The sequence below is a fragment of the Gossypium arboreum genome, chromosome 7 (genome assembly GCF_025698485.1).
Source record: "Gossypium arboreum isolate Shixiya-1 chromosome 7, ASM2569848v2, whole genome shotgun sequence".
Taxonomy (NCBI): domain Eukaryota; kingdom Viridiplantae; phylum Streptophyta; class Magnoliopsida; order Malvales; family Malvaceae; genus Gossypium; species Gossypium arboreum.
The window spans coordinates 79,066,396-79,082,006 of NC_069076.1; the positions used below are offsets into that span (position 1 = coordinate 79,066,396).

General features: G+C 35.0%; 1 pseudogene; it reads left to right on the forward strand.

Moving 5' to 3' along the window:
* Positions 1-1,325: 1,325 nt before the first annotated feature.
* LOC108475523 (uncharacterized) lies at positions 1,326-12,059 on the forward strand (annotated as a pseudogene).
* The last annotated feature ends 3,552 nt before the right edge of the window (positions 12,060-15,611 follow it).

Genomic DNA, 15,611 nt, shown 5'->3' on the forward strand with positions numbered 1-15,611 from the left:
TAATTCAAGAGTTTAAAGATATCTTCGCATGGTCATACCAGGATATGCCCGGGCTAAGCACCGATATTTTAGTATATTGCATTCCCATAAAAGAAGATTACAATCCAGTTCAATAGAAATTTCGAAGGATGAGGCTAGACATTGTGCTAAAAATAAAGGAGGAAGTAAAAAAGCAATTTGATGCTGGATTCCTGCAAGTGGTTAAATATTCAGAATGGGTAGCCAACATTGTGCCTGTTCCTAAGAAAGATGGAAAGGTACGAATCTGTGTGGATTATAGAGACTTAAATAAGGCTAGCCCAAATGACAACTTCCCCTTGCCTCACATTGATACTCTAGTGGATAATAAGGTTGGCTACTCGTTGTTCTCCTTTATGGATGGCTTCTCGGGATATAATTAGATAAAGATGCATCCTGAAGACATGGGAAAGACTACCTTCATAACCTTGTGGGGTACATTCTATTATAACATGATGCCGTTTGGGCTGAAGAATGCAGGAGTGACGTATAAAAGGGTCATGTTGACCTTATTTCATGATATGATGCACAAAGAGATCAAAGTTTATGTCGACGATATGATTGCAAATTCTAAACCAAAGAGGAACACATCCAAGTTTTGAAAAAGTTGTTCTTAAAACTAAAAAAATTTCAACTAAAGCTTAGTCCAACAAAATGTACCTTTGGAGCTAGATCGGTAAAACTTCTGGGCTTTGTAGTCAGTAGGAGAGGAATTGAGATTGACTCGGACAAAGTTTAGGCTATACAAGAATTGCCTCTACCGTGTACTCAAAAAAAAGTTTGAGGCTTCCTTGCAAGGCTAAATTACATTGCTCGGTTCATTTCACAATTAACTGAGAAATGTGACCCCATATTTTGTCTTATTAAAAAACACAACCCAGGTGTATGGGATGATGAACACCAGAAAGCTTTCGATAAGGTTAAAAAAGTACTTGTCAAGTCCCCTAGTGCTGTCATCTCCAAGCCTAGATAGGCCGTTAATATTGTATTTAACAGTGTTTAATAATTTTATGGGATGTATGCTTAGACAACATGATGAGTCGAGAAAAAAAGAAAGGGCGATGTATTACCTCAGTAAGAAATTTACTAAGTCTGAATTGAGATATTCGCCGATTGAGAAATTGTGTTGCGCTTTAATTTGGAAAACTCGGAGGTTGAGGCAATACATGTTGTACCATACGACCTGGCTAATCTCGAAGTTGGACCCTTTAAAATATATGATGGAGTCAAATACTTTGAATGGAAGGATGGCTAGATGGCAAATTCTGCTCTCTGAATTTGACATAATCTATGTGAGCCAAAAGGCCATGAAAGGGAATGCAATAGCAGATTTTCTAGCCAACAGAGCTCTAGAAGATTACGAGCCCTTAAATTTTGATTTCCCCAATGAAGAGCTAATGTATGTGGCAGCTACTAAAGAGGATGCTACAAAAGATCACCCTTGGAAATTGAACTTTGACAGGGCCTCAAATGTTGTGGGTAATGGAATCAGGGTAGTATTGGTATCCCCAAATGGATATCATTATCCATTCACATGTAAATTGGATTTTGATTGCATAAATAATATGGCAGAGTATGAGGCATGTATCATGGGACTCCGTGCAGCCATAGAACACAAGATCAAAGCATTAGAAGTATATGGAGATTCTCCGCTAGTGATTTACCAACTTAAAGGTGAATGGGAGACAAGAGACTCCAAATTGATCAATTATCGAAGGTTAGTACTGGGGTTAATTGAGGAGTTTGATGATATTACCTTCAATTATCTACCGTGAGATGAAAATCAGATGGTAGATGCTTTGGCTACTTTGGCTTCCATGATCAAAGTGAGCAAACAAGAAGATGTAAAACCATTCAGATGAATATTTGCGAGGCCTCATTTTATTGTTACAACATAGAGGAAGAAGAGAGAGATGACCACCATTGGTATCAGGATATATTGCGATACGTGAGAAATCATGAGTACCCTGATCAGGCAACTAAGAAGGATAAAAGGATGTTGAGAAGACTAGCGTGTGACTATGTCCTAGATGAGGAGATCCTGTATAAAAGAAGAAAAGATCAAGTGCTATTGAGATGTGTGGACACTGTAGAAGTCAAGAAAATTTTGGAAGAAGTCCACGAAGGCATTTGTGGAACACATGCTAACGGTTTCACAATGGCTAGACAAATTATGATATTTGATATTACTGGTCTACCATGGAAGGAGACTGCATCAATTATGCCAATAAATGTCACAAATGTCAAATTTATGGTGATAAAATTCATGTACCTCGTTTTCCTTTGCATGTTATGACTTTCCCATGGCCTTTCTCCATGTGGGGCATGGATGTCATAGGGCTAATCTCACCGAAGGCTTCGAATGAGCATCGTTTCATTTTTGTGGTCATTGTCTATTTCACCAAGTGGGTAGAGGCTGCTTCATATGCCAATGTGACTAAGTCGGCGATCAACAGATTTTTAAAAAAGGAAATCATATGTCGATACAGAATGCCTGAGAGGATCATATCTGACAATGCATTAAATTTGAACAATAGCATGAAGTAGAAGTCTGTAGCCAGTTCAAGATCAGACACCATAACTCATCACCGTATCACCCAAAAATGAATGGTGCAGTGGAGGCAGCCAATAAAAATATTAAGAGGATTGTGGGGAAAATGACCGAAACTTATAGAGATTGGCACGAGAAGTTACCATTCACTCTCTATGCTTATCGAACATCTGTCAGATCTTGTATAGGGGCAACGACTTTCTCATTGGTTTATAGAATAGAGGCAGTTTTACCCATTAAAGTAGAGATACCTTCCCTTCGAGTTTTCTCAGAATTAAAGTTAGATGAAGCAGAATGGATACAATCTCGATATGATCAGTTGAACTTAATTGAGGAAAAAAGGCTAAGGGCTATCCAGCATGGTCAGATGTATCAAAAATGAATAATGCCGACTTGTGACAAAAAGGTTCGTCTCAGAGAATTTCATGAGGGAGGCTTGGTTTTGAAAAGTATCCATCCTACACAGAAGGATTTTAGAGGGAAATGGATGCCAAATTGGGAGGGGCCTTACGTGGTGAAGAAAGCTTTCTCCGGAGGAGCATTAATTCTGGTTGAAATGGTTAGGAAAAACTTGCCCAATCCTGTGAATTCAGATTCAATTAAGAAGTACTATATTTAAAGAGGGAAAGAGGCCAAAGTGAAAACCCGCAAAGGGCGCTTTGAAACCTTCTTAAAAAAAAAGGGCCAAGGTGAAAACCCGCAAAGGGCACTTTGAGACCCAATAAAAAATGAAAATAAAAAGATAAAAAGGAGAGGCCAAGGTGAAAACCCGCAAAGGGCGCCTTGAGACCAAAGGGATTTGAGTTGAAAACCCGAAAAGGGTGGCTCAAATTTGATCAAAGATAGGGAAGGCGAAGATCTTGCTATACCTGAATTAACACGGAAAAAAGGTATTATGCATCTTGAGGCATTGACAAAGTACTTCTGATCTCCTAAACACGTGTCAAGTTTAAATTGGTGTTCAGAAAGTTCGTACAAAGAAACTCAGGTTGCGATATTAGGGGTACCTATTCTTCATCTTATTCGTAATAAATTGGCTATCTTTGAAATATTTTTCCTTTTCAAGATATGCATTCCCAATCAGTTACCATTTTTATCTTTGATAATTTATTCATTTTGAGCTATGCACTAATTCAATTCCATTCTTATCCATTGCTATGATGTTGCATTGAAATAATGATTAATGAACTAATAACATTTTCACAACAGAAGTTCCGCATATTACTCTAGAAGCTTCTAAACAATACAAGAACCTGAAACAAGACTATTGTTTAGAACTCACCAAGCTCAAGAAAATATTTTAGTAGGAAGGGTTTAAATTGAGACCATCTCTTTGGATTTTTGTCCAAAATAATGATTGAACAAAAGGACAAGATATTGCATCGGTGATACAATTTTAATGAAAAATGATCAGCGTCAACCTAAGAGTATAAAAGGGTCATTCTCGAGAAAAGGAAAATGATATTTTGCATTCATGAGGCATACACGTCTGGTCAGAACAGCTGGGGAATGGCGTAACAGACTGAATTGATGGGGAAAATTCAGATCCTACACCTTTGAGTTGCAATAGGAGGGTTTGAAGATGGTACAAACCTTAGGTCCCAAAGGTACAGTGAAAGAGACCTTGAAGTTACAGTGGAGCAAACTAGTTGAGTAAAATGTGATTGTTTCTTCAAAGTTTTCTGTAAAAAAATACCAACCGAACAAGATGGCAGCGTAATATGTCAGTGGTAATGCCTTGATGAACAACAAGCGATGATACCTTAAGCACTTACCAAAGGATCATTCTCATTTCTACATTCATATATCATTCATGGCAGATCTAGTTAGGAGCATTTGATTCATTGCAATTATAATATCCTAATCATCTGGCATAAACATAGGCATATAAAACCGAGTCTACAGGACATGTCCCAGAGGACGGTGTAGTAATATCGGTGAATTCAGAGTTTGTCTCCCTAAGCAGGAGTGGAGTAAATCGAAAGCGGCGAATCTTATCTTCCCGAGGTAACAGGGGGCAGATTTTAGCCACTAGCCTTATCTCCCTGAGGTAGCAAGGGAGGAAGCTAATGATTGTAGTCTTATCTTACTAAGGTAACAAGGGAGTAGATTGAAGATTGTAGATCTTATCTCCCTAAGCAGTAGTGAAGCAGATCAAAGATGGCGAATCTTATCTTCCTAAGGTAGCAGGGGAGCAGATTTTAGCCACTAGCCTTATCTCCCTGAGGTAGCAAGGGAGCAGGCTAATGATTGTAGTCTTATCATCCTGAGGTAGCAAGGGAGCCAACTAATGTTTCAGATTTTGTCTCCTTGAGATAACAATGGGATAGATCGAAAGCGGTAAATCTTATTTTCCTAAGGTAGCAGGGGAGCAGATTTTAGCCACAAGCCTTATTTCTCTGATATAATAGACTAAAGATTGGAGATCTTATCTCCCTAAGTAATAGGGAGCAGATCGAAGACAACGAATCTTATCTTCCCGAGGTAGCAGGGAAGTAGATTTAAGTCATCAACTTTATCTCTTTGAGGTTGTAGTGGAGCAGGTTGAGATCACCGATTCTTATCTCCTTGAAGTTCTAGTAGAGTAGATTAAAGCACTATTTCCTATACTCCTGAAGACACAGTGGGATTGAATGGGGCTACTTGAAGAAAAGAAGCACTAAGAAGTCAGAATTCAGCAAGACTGGGCAAAATCGATCCTTTTTAAGGTCTTTGCTTCATTCCCGTTACATGACAATGACTAAAGAGGGGTAGCTGTAAGTAGCCCAATTTGCCCGGGCCCATCAGAAACAATAAAACAAAATAATTAACCAAAAAAAACGCAGTCCAAAATAGTCTATTTACAGCCTTCACCAACCCAAATACAAATTACAACCCAAACTTCAAAACCCATTTTACAATAGCTAAACCTAATTTATTAGCCCAATGGTCCAACTCCGAAATAGGCCTAAATGGCCCAACTACAATGGGACCTCGGAAACACTAGGGTTTCCCCTCTGCGCCACAGTGACCTCCAGCGCGTCATGGCCATGTTTGCAGCTCTCCATACGATGGTTTCACCTGCAAAAAAGAAACAAAATAATGGAAAAGAGGGGAGCAACAATGTACAGCAAATAACAGAAAGATCTAAGAGAAAATTTCTTTTATTTTTCTTTTTCTTTATTCGGCTATAAAAGGGCCAAAACCAACCATTGTATTTTTTTACGATACAAAAAAGAAATATACTCAGAGAAGATTAAAGGTGATTCATTGATTGATTCTTCGTTCTTATTTTTTTTCTTTACTTTATTTTGAATCTATTTGACAAATATATAAGAAAAAAGGGGAAGGTTTACTTACTTGTTGTTTGGTGTCGACCTAGTTGACGTTTGCTCCTCCGGTCCAAGGGCAGACGGATCCCTGGGGATTCGGTTAAAGTCCCCTCGGAGATGGAGACGCCTTAGGCGTCGATGAAGCCCCCAAATCGGAAGAAAAGGGGAGGAAATGAGAGAGTTCTAAAGTTTTAATTTTTTTTTTAAAAAAACAATGGTTAAAATGATTTTAAAACAAAAATTTTAATTTAAATAGTAAAGGGAAAACGGCGTCGTTTCGAAGGGTATTCTTAAAGGCCAAAACGAAACCTTTTTGAGCCTTTGACCCTTGACCTGACCCGATTGCCCTTAGGATCTGCGTGTTTTTGTGATGAAGGGATATTTGCACGATTAGTCCATCCCTTTCGCGCTGTTATTCGATTGGGTCCCATTTCTATTTCTTTTATTTTTTAAATTTTTTTCCCGATATTTATGCACAGTTTTAATTTGGTCTATAGTTGAACGCGGCGTTCAGGGGCTTGGGATAATTGCATTTTTAATCCTTATTTGTTTGTGCGCATTGTATTTTAGTCCTCAATGTTGTTTAATAGTTTTATTTGTTTGTAAATTATCCTTTTGTTTTTGTTTTTACTTCAATTGAGTCCTTTTTCTTCTAATTTTAGTTTTTTAGTAAAATTGTTTTTATATTATTTATTTTAAATTATTTTACAGAGGAGTCATTATTCATTTTTTATATTATTATTTATTTTAAATTATTTTAGGGTATTCATGATTTTCTTTGGAAAATTTGTTTTAATAAATATTCTATGGAATTATTTTTGATTTTATGCTATATCAATTGTTATTTTATATATTCTTTTTTATATATTGTTGTATTTATATAATTTATTTATTTTAGAATTAATTATTTTATGTATATTCCTTGTTTTAAATTATTATGATAGCCATTTCAAATACTCTTACACATTATTATTTTATATACATATATACATAATTCATATTAAATTATTTTTATTCTATAAATATGATTTCTTTTAGATTAATATCGTGATTTAAATTGTCATGTGTATTACTTATTTTAAAATTTTTATACGTATAATTTATTGTTGTATATTGATGATTTCAAATTTCTTCTTTTTCGTATTATTCATTTTAACCTTCTTTTATTATCATTTTAAACTTGTTACATTTCATTTATGTTAATTTGCTTTATATTTCTTTTAAAATTATCTTTTTAATTCGTCAATCTTTGAATATTAATGTTAGTGTTTGCATAATGTACGATGTGAGACTATTGCCATTGTACGTATCCTAATTTGTTCTATTGTATTTTCATATCATTGTTACTCATTTGTATAGTATTATTGCCATGCATTATTGGTCCATGCTCGTTACTATGCTCTTGTTTCTTGTTATTGCACCATGATTGGAATTCCAACTATTGTCTGACGTCGATCGTTTTATTTACTCCAAGCAAACCGAATAAATAATCGCTTGTATTTGAAATTTTCTCAAAATAAGGCAATATTTCGTGTTTGGAAATCCAAGGAATCGTGCCCTAACGTGCTGGTTTTCAATTTTTCGTTTGACCAAATGGCTAAATATCCTTTTAAAATTTCAATGCATGAGTTTTGGAAATCATAAGATGATCTTGGTTTCGAAGGTTTAAAATGTCGTATCCTAACGTATTGGATGTGATATTTTATTCCTTCGGAGTAGGAGAATCTTAAAATCCAACTCGAATTATTCAAACATCTTCTAAAAAAGGATCGTATTCCAAAACCTTTTCAAATTTTCGACATTAAGATAGTAATTAATCAATTAGGTACTAATTTTGGGCGTTATAAGGGTGTTAACCCTTCCTCGTGCGTAACCGATTCCCGAACCCGTTTTTTCAAATTCTGTAGATCAAAATCATTGTTTTAATGAGTCAAAATGGTTTGTTAAAATGATTAATCTCAAGGTGATCCGATCACACCTCGACAAAAGATCGGTGGCGACTCCATATTTTATTTTAAAGTCGGTCCACGTTTTTCAAAAAAAATAGTTTCGACAAATGTGTCATTTTCTTGAGTTAGTATCCAAGTAAGTGATTCCAAACCCTTAGATTCACTCACATGTTTAGTAGATTAAAAGAAGATCAATTTTACTTCTAAGTATAATTCAACATTGCTAGTTGAAGGGTGTATAGATGGAATCTTCAACATGATTTCTACATTTTCATCATCCATAACAGTAGGGGTGAGTGTCCGATTGAATCGAGTAAAAAAATTTGAGTCAATCAAGTTGACAAGTCCTATTTTATCATCCTAACTCGATTTGAAAAATTTTCAAATCGAGTCTAGTGAAATGAAATTCGAGTCGATCAAATCAAGTGAAATTATTCGAGTTAAATTAAAAAAAACTTTAAACATGTCAAATTAAAATATTGTCACAATATAACTAATTTCGTGTTAGAATACCTAAATTTGAAACCATATATATTTGAAAACTTTTTCAATACAAAGTAAGAAAAAAAATACTTTAGTATGATAACTTGAATCGTTAATTAACTTATTTAGGTCCCAAAATTATTAATTTAGAAAAAATTAAAATTTTAATTTTCTTTATATATTCTTTAGATTTTTTTTAATTTTTAAAATATAAATTTTGAATTTTTATAAATATTTTGAATTTTAAATTTTATTTTGAAATTCTTTTGTAATTTTGTGAGAGAGATATCAATTTACTTATTTTCGAACCGACAATGACTAAAGGGTATTTACACCAATCTGCTATTCAAATTATTCGAGTAATTTGAATTATAAAATTCAACTCAGCTCGAACTTGAAACTTGAATTATTTATTCAAGTTGACTTGAATAACTCGAAATTTAATTTTTTTCGATTTTTTCAAATCAAATCGAGTTTTACTTACTCCTACATAATAGACAAACGAATAAATTTAATCATGCATGATTGCATTATTGTTGGATATTGACAAACTAAATTTAACCGTGGTTTCTCCCTAGCAAATCCTATGATGCAATGCATTTCATCTAATAATAACTTACTAAATTTGGTTTTAGGCTTCAATTTAATTGCTCTTGAAGGAAGGCTATCATAAAAAAAATCATTTGATTCTTCTAGACAGATTTTTCTTTCGGGCATAGTCAACTAACAATGAAATATTAAACAAAAATTGTTAGTTTAATACTATCGGAAAAACAAAAATAAAGGACCCAAAATAGCTCAAAAGCTTAAATTTCTTATAGAAATGAGCAAATAAATTATCAAATATGTTAGAGTTGTATGATCTAAATTCTTGTTAAAATAATAATAATAATAATAATAATAATAATAATAATATAGTGGCAAAATAGTGGGATCTGTGGGGGCGAAGGTCGAGGGCCGAAGGTATGGTACAGGCTGCACAAGTGGAATTCATATAGAAGTATACTTTTTCTGTTTAATATTGATTGTACAAGTAGAATCTGTACAGAACTTCTCTCCTTTTATCTAACATCAATTAGAATAAGTTTTTCAGCCTATAAATAGAAGTAGCCGAAATTCCTCTTGTATCATTTGAGTTCGACATTAGTGAATTTTCTTCTCCTCTACCCGTAATTTTTCCTCAGAAAGATTTCCATATAAAATCTCTGTGTTATTATTTTTCTTTCTTTTTACTTTACAATTGTTTTATATTCTCATTGTTAACGTTCAGTTTTTTACAAAATATATTATGAAAATAGATTCAAATTTTTCCTTAAATAAAAAAATTCAATAAAACTGCATTTTGTTCCGATAAAAGCCTTAGAACATGAGCTTAATGAAAATATGTGGATCTAAACATCAATGATACAACGAATTCTCAAACTCATAATTCTACTTCTCGACTAGCCAAGAGTTTTAAATTTTAAAAACATCTTATGGATTTTCAATACATTTGTATACGTTGCTGTTTTTAAATTATTTTATTAAGTTTCTATTATGACTTTTTCATCCCTATCCCCGCTCCACCACCCGCAAGACTAAAACCATCCTTATCCCACCACCTATGTAGGTCTCTAGACCCATCTAATCTCCACTATCCCAACCCGCGACTCACTTCATATAATATATTTATAAATATCTGTGAAATAAATATAAACCAATTTTTTTTATGAAAAAAATATGAAATACCTGTCCTCCGAACTCCCACCACATATATAACATTATTCCTATTGTCACTATTTAAAAAAAAAGTCATTGCAGCCCTATAATTGATAAGTAAAATATAACTTCAACACGAGTTTAAAAAATTTAGAAAATAAAGTAGTTACGTAAAATCCAAATACAAACAATGTCTTAAATACATCATAAATGTCTTCAAATGCAACACAAGTGCAAAAATTCTAAAAATCAATCAATACATGTCACCCCCATTGCTTCTGTATCACATTCATCTTCTAATTTTTCTATCAATTGTGAGAATTGTATTTCTTTAACTTCACCTAAACTTGCATATGAGAAATTGTGTTGAGTATTCTCTTTTTTTTTTCTAAATTGGGTGAAACTGTGGAGTGTTCTCTTTTTTTTTTCCTAAAAAAAATTAGCAGTGAATATGAGTTGAGTATTGTTACCAAAATTAAATTTGTATAATTTTTTTTTTTAAATATGCTTACTATATTATGCGGGGTGGGCGGGGGTGAGGTAAGGCAATTGGGGATGAGGCGGGTACAACATCATACCCACACCTGCCTCACCATCTACGACGAGTCTAATTTTTATCCCTACCCAATTGGGTGCAAAGCGGAATAGGACCCCGCAAAACTTGCCCTACTGACGCTTTAGTTCCTATTATGAATTTTATTAATTATTCAAATTACGATATTATAATTATAAAAAATTAATAAAATTATTTTATCAACTCCCTATTATGCTTCCCGTTGATGTGAACTCTTGGGGAAGATTAGCCTGTTATCCCTAGAGTAACTTTTATTCGTTGAGCGACAGCCCTTCCATTTGGCACCGTCGGACCACTAAGGCCAACTTTTGTCCTTACTCGACAGGTAGGTCTTGCAGTCAAGCTCCCTTCTGCCTTTGCACTCGAGGGCCAATCTCTGTCCAGCTCGAAGAAACCTTTGCACGCCTCCATTACCTTTTGGGAGGCCTACGCCCCGTAGAAATTGTTTACCTGAGACTGTCCCTTGGCCTGTAAGTCCTGACACAATGTTAGAATTCTAGCTCTTCTAGAGTGGTATCTCATTGATGGCTCAAGCCCTCCCGAAAGGAGGCCTTCTTCGCCTTCCACCTAAGCTCTGCAGGAAAAGCCCAAAGCCAATCCCAGGGAGCAGTGAAGCTTCATAGGGTCTTTCTGTCCAAGTGCGGGTAGTTCGCATCTTCACAGAAATGTTTATTTCACTAAGTCTCTCTCCATGACAGTGCCCAGATCGTTACGCCTTTTTTGGGGGTCGAAACTTACTCGACAAGGAATTTTTCTATCTTAGGACCGTTATAGTTACGACCGTCGTTTACTGGGGCTTCAGTCGCCGGCTCCCCTGTCATCAGGTCACCAATTTCCTTAACCTTTCGGCACTGGGTAGGCATCAAGCCCCATACATGGTCTTATGACTTTGTGGATACTTGTGTTTTTGGTAAACAGTCGCTTAGGCCTGGTCACTACGACCTCCTTTGTGATGAGGCACCCCTTCTCCCAAAGTTACAGAGCTATTTTATCGAGTTCCTTAGAGAGAGTTGTCTCTCGCCCTAGGTATTCTCTACCTACCCACTTGTGTCAGTTTCGAGTACAGGTACCCTTTTGTTGAAGGTCGTTCAAGTTTTTTCTAGGAGTATAGTATAGGTTACTTCAGCGCCGTAGCGCCTGGTACTTGAACATTGGCTCAGGGCATTTTCTTTACCCCTTCTTACCCTGAAAAAGTAGGGGCACCTTGTGTCCATGAACTGATAACCATCTTTCGGCTAACTTAGCCTCCTCTGTCCCCCGGGACCAACAAGGGGTAGTACAGGAATATTCATCTGTTGTCTATCGACTACGCCTTTCGGCCTGATCTTAGGCCCTGATTCATCCCCTGTGGACGACCTTGCGGAGGAACCTTTGGGTTTTCCGGGCATTAGATTCTCACCAATGTTTGCGTTACTCAAGCCGACATTCTCACTTTCGCTTCATCTACTCCCGTTCATGAGAGTGCTTCCCCCTAAGGCAGAACTCTCCCCTATCGATGTACTTTTACATCCCACAGCTTCGGCAGATCACTTAGCCTCGTTCATCTTTGGCGCAAGAGCACTTGATCAATGAACTATTATACACTCTTTCAAGGGTGGCTACTTCTAGGCAAACCTCCTGGCTATCTCTACACCCCAACCTTTTTTATCACTGAGCGGTCATTTAGGGACTTTAGCTGGTGATCCGGGATGTTTCCCTCTCGACGATGAAGCTTATCCCCCATCGTCTCACTAGCCGACCTCAACCCCTATTATTTTGAGGTCATATTTAGTATTCAGAGTTTCCTCGATTTGGTACTACTCTCACGACCTGCACCGAAATAGCGTTTTACCCCTAGATGTCCACTCAACTGCTGTGCCTCAAGGCATTTTGGGGAGAACTAGCTAGCTCTGGGTTCAAGTGGCATTTCACCCCTAACCACAACTCATCCGCTGATTCTTCAACATCAGTTGGTTCAGACCTCCACTTACTTTCACCCAAGCTTCATCCTAGTCAAATTACGAGTTTATAATTATAAAAAATTAATAAATTTAGAGGTTGATCATAATATTTGAGTTTTTTTCTTTAGGATAAATACTAAAATTATACATGAAATTTGATACAATTTGTAATGTTATACATAAACTTTAATTTGGTGCACTTTATACAATAAACTTTAATTTTGGTTCAATTTTCACATTTCACTAACCCCTGTTATCTATGTGGCACAATTTTTTGTTAAGTCATGTGTAAATTGTTGGCATGGCATTTTATTAGGTTAAAAATAAAATTTTACTTAATATGAAATTTTCAATAAAAATGTTGAATAAGATAAAGAGATAGTAGTTATTTATCATTTAATGTAGAAAATATTAAATAGATTTTATTTTATTAAAAATTGAAATAAATCATACTTTTTAAAAAATAAAACATTCAATTAATATATTTATCTTTCATCTAGACTATCTAGAATAATATAAAATATTATATTAATAAGATTAAAATTAAAAATCAATATTATTTTAAAATTAATATTTATTTTATCAAACAACATAATTATATTCAATATTTTTTAATAATTTACCAAATAATTTTCTAATATAAATTAAACACTTATAAAATTTAGTAATAAAATTTAATACTTAATTTTTCAACACTTAAAATTTCAATTTATCAAATACATCATTAACTTTTTATATTTAATGTATTGCCTGAGTTTTTCTATGCCATGTACTTTTTATTTTAAGGTTATTAATGTTTATCTATTTAATTTTTTGGTATAACCTATTTAATTAATTTTTAATTATTTATTAAGAAAACTGAAATATTGTGCAGTTGTATAATTGTAAATAATTGTAAGCATCAATTTTGGTTCATTTATATAAATATGCCAAAAAATAAAATAAAAATTGAGAAATTATATTAACTTTCTAAAAATTTATCAATTTATTTGATTTTGGAAAGAAATGAAAACGTATCCTACAGGGCGTGTTTTCAGAGCCACGCTAGTGAAAACGCACCCTTTAAGACAAGTTTTCCTTTCTACAATAACAATAACTTTTTCAACAACTACAAGGGCTCCAACAACCATAAAATTTCCTATATAAATACGTCCAAACTTCATTCTTTTCAACTCATTCTTCCATCCTATATTCCCAATCCTCAATTTTTAAATTTTTTTCTATTTTTCCAAAATTGTATATTTTGTTTTACATCCCAAATGTACACTTATTTACAATGTACAGAATGTGTTTATTAAATTTGTAACACCCCTCAACCGTATTCAACGCTGGAATAGGGTTACAGAGCATTACTAGACTTACAAAACAATTAAACATAATTTTCTCATACATTCTATCACATAATTTTCTCATACATTCTATCATTACTTACAATCATCATTCAATCTCAATCAATTTGTCCCTTATATGAGCCTACAAGGCCCTAAACATGCTCTGGAAGTGGTTCGGGACGAAATCGATAACTCAAGTAACTTTCACGAAACTTTGAAAAATTTTCTCAAAACAGGGGACATACGCCCTTGTGGCTATGCCGTGTGTCTCACACGGCCACCAAACACGCCCGTGTCACAGGCCGTGTGGACATTCAAAATGGGAGCACATGGCCGTGTCTGAACCCGTGTCTAACCCCGTGTAACTCTTTGACTTGGGTCACACGGCCAACACACACGCCTATGTGGCCTAAAAATGGCCACACATGCCCGTGTACCAGGCCGTGTGCTAGACCGTGCCAAGCTTGTAAGATATACTGACTTATGCAACACGACCAAGTCACATACCCGTGTGCTAGGCTATGTGCAAATTAGGGGGTATACTGACTTTACCACACGGCTGATCACATGCTCGTGTGTGAGACCGTGTGGAGCATACTGACTTCATTTCAATTTCAACACTAGGAGACACACGGCCGTGTAACATGATTGATGATCATTTTATGAACCACTAAACTAGACTACGATCACAACTAACGCAAGCGCACCTATCGAATGGTAATATAGTTATGGTGAGTCCAGAATATCGTATCCACAATGACTAAAAGTACTAGTATTAACTTTCTTTCTATTATTTAGCCTAAAATATAAGGGGTTTGTTCTAATTTAAAATTAACTAACTAATTAACTACTGCACGCGATAGAAAGTGAAGAAAATAATCGAATAAACCAATAATAAAGGCAATACCCAAGGAAGAACCCACCTAGACTTCACTTATTATTCTGACACTGAATCAAACGATTTATTCACTTGTCTTGATCCGTAGAAATCCCTAATTTTTGTTAATAACTCTTTTGAGACTAAGAACAACTAACTCTAGGTTGATTAATCGAAATCTCTTTCTAATTAAAACCCCTATCGTCGCATTAACTCGATCTATGGATTCCCTTATTAGATTTGACTCTAACCTAAAAAATTTATGTCACCCTATTTCTAGGGTTGCATGCAACTCCGCTTAATTATGTGAGATCTACTCTTAAACAGGGAGTTTTGCTCCACTGAATAAGCACATCAAGCTTGGAATAATATCCTGAAAATATTAACGCAAGAATTAATAACACTTAATTAAGAACAAGAACAAGTATTTATCATTAAATTCAAAATATTATATAATAAGATTCATCTTAAGTTTCATCTTCCCTAGGTATCTAGGGAATTTAGTTCATAATATAAAAGGAAGACGTCTCAAATTTAGAAAAACAACAAGACATGAAAAACTCAAATAAACTTCGAGAGAAAATTGAATAGAAATCTTCAATCTTGATGTGGATTTGCTTCTGAGATGATTCCAACGGCTTCCTTTAAGTAATTTCTGCTTTCTGCTCTGCGTGTCCCTTTAGGTCTGCTTCTAGTGTGTTTATAAAAACTTTGGAATACTCAGAAACCCTAAAATTTGGCTTTTTCTATATATTTGGGAAACAGGTAGCGATATCAACACGGGCTGCCACATAGGCGTGCGTCCAGCCAGTGTGGATCACACGGGCGTGTGCTCAGCCCATGTGGAATTCGTCTTGGCCGTGTGGATATTTCAATCAG